The sequence below is a fragment of the Sinocyclocheilus grahami genome, unplaced genomic scaffold (genome assembly GCF_001515645.1).
Source record: "Sinocyclocheilus grahami isolate Dianchi unplaced genomic scaffold, SAMN03320097.WGS_v1.1 scaffold1303.1, whole genome shotgun sequence".
Lineage (NCBI taxonomy): Eukaryota > Metazoa > Chordata > Actinopteri > Cypriniformes > Cyprinidae > Sinocyclocheilus > Sinocyclocheilus grahami.
The window spans coordinates 40375-48532 of record NW_015506482.1 but is presented as its reverse complement, the minus strand read 5'-3'; the positions used below and the strand labels follow the sequence as shown (position 1 = coordinate 48532).

General features: G+C 42.5%; 1 long non-coding RNA gene across 1 annotated transcript in view; it reads left to right on the top strand.

Moving 5' to 3' along the window:
• The window catches only part of LOC107569025 (uncharacterized), an 8871-nt gene extending 3045 nt beyond the window's left edge, over positions 1-5826 (top strand). Inside the window, exon 3 of the long non-coding RNA XR_001606850.1 lies at positions 5647-5826. This is a non-coding gene — a long non-coding RNA (uncharacterized lncRNA). The remainder of the gene's footprint in view (positions 1-5646) is intronic.
• The last annotated feature ends 2332 nt before the right edge of the window (positions 5827-8158 follow it).

Here is an 8158-nt window from a genome sequence, read left to right as displayed (position 1 = left end):
ATTTTCAAATGTAATTGAAGTACTTAATGTAACACTTTATTTTAAGGTGTCCTTGTTACATGTACTTACTATTATAATAACAATAAATGATATGCAGGTAACCCTAACCATATAGTAAGTGCATGTAGTTAATTAATATTACTCAGTACTATAATTACACTGTAACGAGGACAGCTTAAAATAAAGTGTCACCAATTTTTGGAATCTGATAACATAATAATAATGTTATTTTACGTTTGGATCGTCTCTGTGGCTCTCCAACCTGCTTCAGACGACACACAGTGGCAGTGAAAGTGTGTGATGGAGCAGCTCTACGCCTCTTTCAGGAGCGCTTCTTTTGAGTTCTTCACTCCGGCGGCTTGGAAAAGCTACCAGTGTGTGATTTCTCCGTCTTTCCTCCTTTCTTGGGCTCTACAGCTGCAGATGAGCACGCTTCTGCAAACAGCTGAATATTGAAGAGCGTCTCACACTTGTTATTGGAGTGTAACTGTCTGCAGATACGTGTCGAGAGCATGTTGAGAGGGTCATTACCCGTGAGTCGTATCTCGGCTCTGATAGCCAGCGTTATCCTGCTTCAGATATGCATCAGAGCCACGGCCTTGATTCGGGAAGAGGACATCAAGCCTTCGATATTGCTCCGGGTTTTATTTCTGTAAGGCCCGATTCAGAGTACTTTTATAATAAGTGCAAATGAAATGTTTTTCTTAAACACATGATCACACTTACATTCAGTTACATACATTTCAGTATATGTATTTGTTTTATATTGTATATTTGTAATGTTTAACATATTATTGATATTTATATATTGTGAAGTGGAGATGGAGCAACGGCAAACACATGAAAGCCGGTCTGATGGTTTGCATGTTTATGGTTTTTTTTCGAGTTGCTCATGAAAGCAAGAGGTTCGTTCTTCAAAGAGCGCGAGGAAGATGAAAGGATGAAAGGATGAAGGTGAAAGAAGACCGGTGTGAAGTGATTGGGGCTGAAGACACGTCCAGATGACGGCAGCTGCTCTCTGGGAATCTCAGGTAACTGGCCGTCGGTGAAGAGCTGCATGTATTTATAGACGTCTTTGCCGTGTTTAATGCTGTGTTTTCCAGGCGGCACACTAAAGGCCTGTTCACAGCAACAGGAGTAAAATGAACATTTTCAATTAACCACAGTGAGTCAAAATACATCAAATAATACGATCTGTAGGAGTTTATTCATTTAAGGCTAAAAACTGATATTTCCCACTGACACACTCCAGCAGAAGATTTGACATAACTGACTTAAAACCAGTTTTAGCTGCTGAGAATACTAGTGTACTGATCACTTTGGCCACCGCTGTAAATCCATAACCTTACTGAATATCATCTTTTATGCATATCTAGTCAGTCTCTGTGTTGTTGCTCACGATTGTTCACGCTAACATGCGTGTTTTCTATTTCCGTCCCATCGCTGCTTTCCTGCTCCTCCTTCACCCATTACCAACCGCTTTGATGGCCCAAAGTTCTGCTGCGCATCAATCCTCCTCCACAGATTTCACTACTCCATCCACCCACCATCCATCCGTTTTTGACTCGGCCCAGGAGGATTATGCCATTCTTCACAGGACGAGATCTCAGCGAGTGGGCAGGAGAGTCAGCAGCGGGCCCCTAATGACAGCGACGCCCACGCACCTCCAAAACCAATTTTACCCTCGCTAAAAGAACAGCCCGTGCACGTTCCCATGCATACAAATGTCCGATCGATGGCGGTCAGCAACTCTCGGCCCGCAGAGGTTTAGTGAGCGCCGGATCGATGCGAATGACAGGTGTTAGAACCACCTCCAACAGCAATCCCTGGAAATGTTGGTTTCCACTCGGCTCTCGTAATCTCGTTAGGGATGTGAATGGCTCCCTTTTGAAAGGCGGCGATGCCGGAGAAGAGGAGGGCGGCATGGAGAAGGACTATTGGATTAGAGTAATCCGGGACGAGAGCTTCATTGGAGGGCAGCGTTCCATCTCTTGTGCTGGAGCTGCAGATAAGGCCGTGGTCTATTGAGGGCTCGTCAGCGCTCACACTCAGAAGGTGTCTTGCAGTGTAAGCTGACCTGCTTTTGAACAGTCGTGCGTTTGTGAAAGCGGCAGCCTTCAGATATATCAAATAACATGATCACAAACGGTTCAAAAGCTGGAAGCTGCATCTTTGTACCTTATTTACCTCGAAACGGACATATTAGGTACATATTACTACCTTTTGGATGGGTTTGGCCCCAGTTTTTGGTTTACACGAAGTGCAGTCGATGGAAAGTTAACTTGACACATTAACAGCTACAATATACTGCTAGTGAAATCAAAGAATGTACTTGTGAGACGTCACTTCAATCAAAAACCAAGGTCATTTTTGAGTTTTTTCAGCTTGCCAACGTTTCAAGTCCGCTCTGGCTGGTAAACACCCCCGAACTACCATTGGTCTGTGCCGATGATGTAATAAGTGGGTGTGGCTCTGGAGCTCCGCCTTCTTGACGTGGAAATCTTCTCCGGTTCTTTTCATCTAAGTTAAGTTCTTTATGGAAGCATGTTTCTGCCATGGAATAAAAAAAATAAAAAAGTGGCAGAAACAAACAGAATTGTGAGACATAAGCTCAGAATTGCTGGATATAAACTTGCATTTTTGGTTTTGTGGTTTTTTTCTTGTGGTGGAAACAAGCTTCCGTAGTCCGTCGAGGTCAGACACGAGTAAAACATGAACTTTTTTGAAGCTTTGAATCAGCTGAATCATTTGCTTTGCTAAAAGATTCACTTTTTTTTAACGCTCTCGAAAGGGCTTGTTGTGTTTGTTTTATTGAGAGCTTGATTAATTAAGCCAATACCAGACTAATAACTACAACTCTTCCTTTTAATTATACAATTGTGACATGAAAAATTACAATTTATGAAATTCATCCGAGATCAGATAAACACCATATAGAAACTCTTTCATGGTTTCCATGCCTCGATGCAAATCCTTGAATTTCAAAACATTTAAAAAGTTACTTAATGAAGCCTTGTTTACTGAAATCACGTGACTCTGAATCACTGGTTTGAAAGAAATGCTTCGAAGCATCATGAAGAGGCGTTTCTAAAAGACGCATCCCAAGAGGTCAGAAGTACAAACACGATCACAACGGAGAGCTGCTTACGGTACACACTGAAGGTGTAATTCTGACTGACACTGTTTATCATGTTTAATAAGGATATATATAATGATTTTAATAAATAAACGTGACAGCAGACGTCCAAATGGCTGATGCTTTCTTAGCTGCTGCTTTCTCACCGCTCTCATGTTGTTGAGAGGAAAGCGCACAGCACATATTGACACATTCATCAGGATGCTTGCTAACAGTAAACCGCTCATTTCCAACTGCTTTTTACCTCTAAGCGACAGTCTTCAGTATCTGCTGGTAATTGTGCCGCAGATCGTCTCGGGAAGTTTCACACGAGTTGAGCAGCTCGTCTGTGCTGGAGATGTGCGGCGCTGAGGGAGGAGGACAGTGTGAATAGACAAAAAGGCAGGTGCTGCGACACAGCGATTTCTCTGGCAGAGGGTTTTTTGGGATGGAGGGACGGATCTGTCAGCATCTCGCCTTGATAAGAGCCGGCGGGCGCGTGAGAGACGCGTGGCATCAGCAGAACCGGAGCGCTGCGCTATTCATTAACGCACATCACGGCTTTGTGTCTTCCTATATGTCCGTCTCCTGGTCATTAAGTCAACCCTCGATGTCAGAAATGTCCAATAGCTGCGGTTGGGTTTGTAACACGAGCTCCGGGTCTGAACCACTGGAACATAATGAAAGTTTTCCCCTGTGTGTTTGCTGGAGAGCCACATATGCATCAAATATGCATTATTTTGCTTCGTTACCGGTGTGTTCGACAGACTGACGATTAGCTGAGACTCAACCGATTCACACTGAGCATTGATTCTAGCGTGACACGGCATCTTATGTGATGTATTCGAAAATGGAGCAGAATTTGAACAATTACCTGGATGTAGTTGATATTCAGCAAAATAGTTTTGAGCAAAAACTAGAACAAACCCGAACATTAAACTACAGTTGGGTTTGAGCTCCAGACATGAATGATTCCTCAGATCACACGTGTGCTGCTGCTTTTGCACATGCTAATCTTCAGATCTTGTGTTCTTTTGTCATTGTGTTTGATTGATCTACACTGCTTGCCCAAAACAATAAATTGCACACAATTAATATTCAGCAATATCATTGATTAAACTGCACTGAGACTATCAGATGAGAACTGAACTGAACTGATCTGAAGAATGGCTCTATTGTCATTCTTACTTCTTTTTGATACATTTTTCAGAAAACAAGACTTGGTGTCTGATGTTATCTTGCCTTTAAAGTAAATGTATCTTGATTTAATAATGTTTAGATACTTGTACTTGAAAACAAGACAAAAAATCCAATCAAATCATTGTTGCCAGAAACATATTAATCACTGATCCAGTGCTCGCAGTGCGGCACGTCTCAGAGCTTGCCATCATGCCTACTGTAATTAAAGGACTTTCTTGCTTTAGTATCTCAACAAACGGTTCTGTACTCCAGAGTGAAGCAGAGCCGGGCGTCCCGTCAGAGACGAGGGCGTGTGTGTTAATTAGTGCAGATTCAGCAGCTCGTTAGCTGGTTGTTTGTACAGATCAAACCGTCAAGCAGACTGTCCGAGCTGAAACTGGACCGTTTGTGGGTGTTATTTGGGCTCTTGTCCTGTGCTGCCGTCTGAGGCTCAGCACAAACACAAGCTTCTCTGGCGGCGGGTTGGTTAACATGCGCTCTCTTTCTCTTCTGGAGAGTCAGACGGGATTTAGGAACAGTTTTTCAAAGCACTGACATCAAATGAGTCCTGGAGCGCTTAAACACATTTCAATAATTCATCAGAACGTCTCGGATCGCTGCCAACACCGTCAGACCCAGTCTTATCTGGACCGTTTTTTTGATGCACTTTATTCCGGTGTTGAAAACAGTTGTGCTGCTTCATATTTTTGTGGAAACTGTGATGCACTACTAAAATGTAAGCATTTTTTTAAGTGAAGGAATACTTTTATCTATCAAGGACGCATTAAATTGATCAAAAGTGACAGTAAAGACATTTATAATGTTACAAAAGATTTCCATTTCAAATAAATGCTCTTTTGAACTTTCTGTTCATCTGTGAATCCTGAAATGTAAAATGCATCAGTTTCCACAAAACTACTGTTTTCAACATTGCTAATAATCAGAAATGTTTCTTGAGCAGCAGATCAGCATATTATACTGATTTCTGAAGATCATGTGACAGGAATAAATGACATCTTAAAATAATTTGTAATAATAATACACAATATTACTGTTTTTACTGTATTTGTGATCAAATTAATGCAGCCTTGATGAATTCTTTCAGAAACATGTAAAATCTGAATTATTCCAAACCTTTGAGTGATAGTGAATCTAAAGAAACTAATTCTAAATCAATAGAAAACATTCATCTATAAGAGTGAGACCCTTGATTTCTCTACATTTAATGTGCTTTTGCTTATCAGGTGACTGTACTGACAGCGACGCATCTTCACGTGGCGTTTGAGTTTATGAGACTCTACAGCTAAATGTTTCACTGAATAAGGACTCAAATGAGTGTCTGTTCCTCACAGAAAACAGCTGAAGTTCGACACAAGCGTGTGAAGACCTTCTCAAGACCCTGCAGAGAAACAGGCCGCGTCTACATCTCACATTCACTCCACTCTCTGAGTTTGATTCGGACCTCTTCAGCCCGCCGTCGCTGGCGTTTCATCAGCAGCTTCTATATTAAGCAGCGTGTTGTGTATTAGTTTGTATGACGGAGCGTGTTGGTGCCCACGCTTCGATTGAGACACAGATGGCGCAGTATTTGCTCACCGCCAACCAGGCCATTATCTGTACGATTCAATGGACAGAATGCTTGCAAGACTCCTCCAGAGCCACTGCCAGAACTCAGTCAGTGAGAGATGCTTTAACAGAAATCCACATTCAGTTACATGCACGCTGTTATTGCTTCACGGTATGCAATCAAACACATTGGCTTTGTTACATACATACAGTGTCTCTGCATCGCTTTGACTGTTCTCTGGAGATCACACCTGCTTGCACGCCTCTATTGGGGGAGTATGTGCAATGCCTGCTTGCTATTGGTCAAAGTACTTCTGTCATTACCTTCAGCAGATATGAAAACAAAGCAAAACCCAGACACAACACAACACCGTTTTCAACTAAAAACTGAAAACTTTACATGCATTTTGGCCGTTCATGTACACAACATCAGCACGCTGGGGGCCTGGAAATGCACACTTTTCAAAACGGGTTTCAAAGTGCATGTGTTTGAAAACAGTACTGTTAAAATCTTTTTGTGTAAACTACAAAAACTCAAATGTGCATCTAAAAAGTCACGTGACTTTGCCTCATCAGATCATGTGATTGGGCTAACCAGCGCACCGATCTCATCACACACCATCTCAAATGTGATTTTAATCATTTAGAGCCAAAGTCCGTCATTGAAATGACTTGGTATAATCACCTCCATAACTGTCTCACAAGTTTGCATTCCCAAACATCAGACATCTTAACACAAGCTATAACGCTACAGCGCTTGTTATTGCACTTCATCTGCACGCTCTGAGACGACCGTCGTTAATTATAGGACAAAAGAGCCACATGGGCTCCAGGTTACATCAGCTTTCATTACTGTTTTTGATTCCTTGCACCAGTTTCCCAGAAAGTGGTGATTTTATTCTCTCGATCACATGTTATGGAAACCGTGCTGTGTGAGTTTGTGTGTGTGTGTGTGCGTGTGTGTCAGAGAGAGTGTGTGTGTGAGTGTGTGTGTGTGTGTATTTGTGTGTGTGTGTGTGTGTGTGTGAGTGTGTGCGTGCGTGCGTGTGTGTGTGTGTCCAGGGTCGTGTTCTGGTCATCATGGCAGCCACTGGTTCATTGGCTCACAGCCCGGTGCTGGTGATGCTAACAGATGTCTCCTCACCACGGCGGACGGGCGACAGAATGACCCTTTACTGCGGGACATCAGCAGACGCGGCCAGGTGAGACACATGGACGAGGACATACAGTACATCCTGCCTCATGACACTCAGGACGATTTCACTTGTACTTTAAACACCAGTGTGTGTGTGTGTGTGTGTGTGTGTGTGTGTGTTAAAGTGTGTTGACACGATGAATACGTGTGAGCAAACACTGATGAAGAGTTCATCTTTATTTATTCACATCTTCTACCTATCCTAGTCTTATTTTAGTATCATTATAGCTTTTGTTAATATTCAGAATTCGCTTTTATTTTTATATTTTCAGTTTTTTCACTGTAATAATGCATAAGGGCGAGTAAATGCTGACAGAATGATCATTTATGGGTGAAAGATCTCGTTAAGACACTGGTATGATTTGGTATTGGATAATGATAATGAAGTTTTCAGAATGACGCTTCTCATGTTTGAAACTGAGGCGAGAAACACTGATATCACAAACTCAACTGCTTTTCTGCTGTTTTATCAGAAGAATGTATGTGTTTGTTCCCGTTCGGTTCATCATGCGTCTCCTCTGCAGTGATGTCAGGAGTCAGGACCGCTGAGGAGCAGCCTACATTCGTCTCCTTGAGTGTCCCGCGCTGGCTGTGAACGCCGAGGACGTTTGCACCTTCAGGGTCCGCTAGCTCTGCGTCTCTCCAAACGCCACTGACACGCCACATATGAGCTGCTGGGCTTTTGGGACGTTGCCCACCTTTGAATTACCTCTGTGCACATGCAAAGAACACGCTTAGAGGAGCAGAAGTGTAGACTGCCGAACACGAGACTTGGAGCAATCTGCCACTGAACCTGAGAGAGGAGAAGACTTTGACTGATGGAGCTGCTCGTGTGCTTTGAGATGAAGGAAGATGGTCAGTGATGGTGTATTTTCGTAAGCTAACATCACTCTGGATCCTTTATCAAAAACACAGCAGATATTTCCATTGGCTTTTGGGTCGTTGCAGAAAATAAGCTCTGTGACCAACAAAAGTTTATGATTCTTACATGTTTGGTTCATCATGATAATCACAAATGAACATGAATTTTGAAGCCTAAATCAGAGCTAAACATAGTCTATAAACGAACCACACATGACTTTAATGTCACTAACATAAAGCTT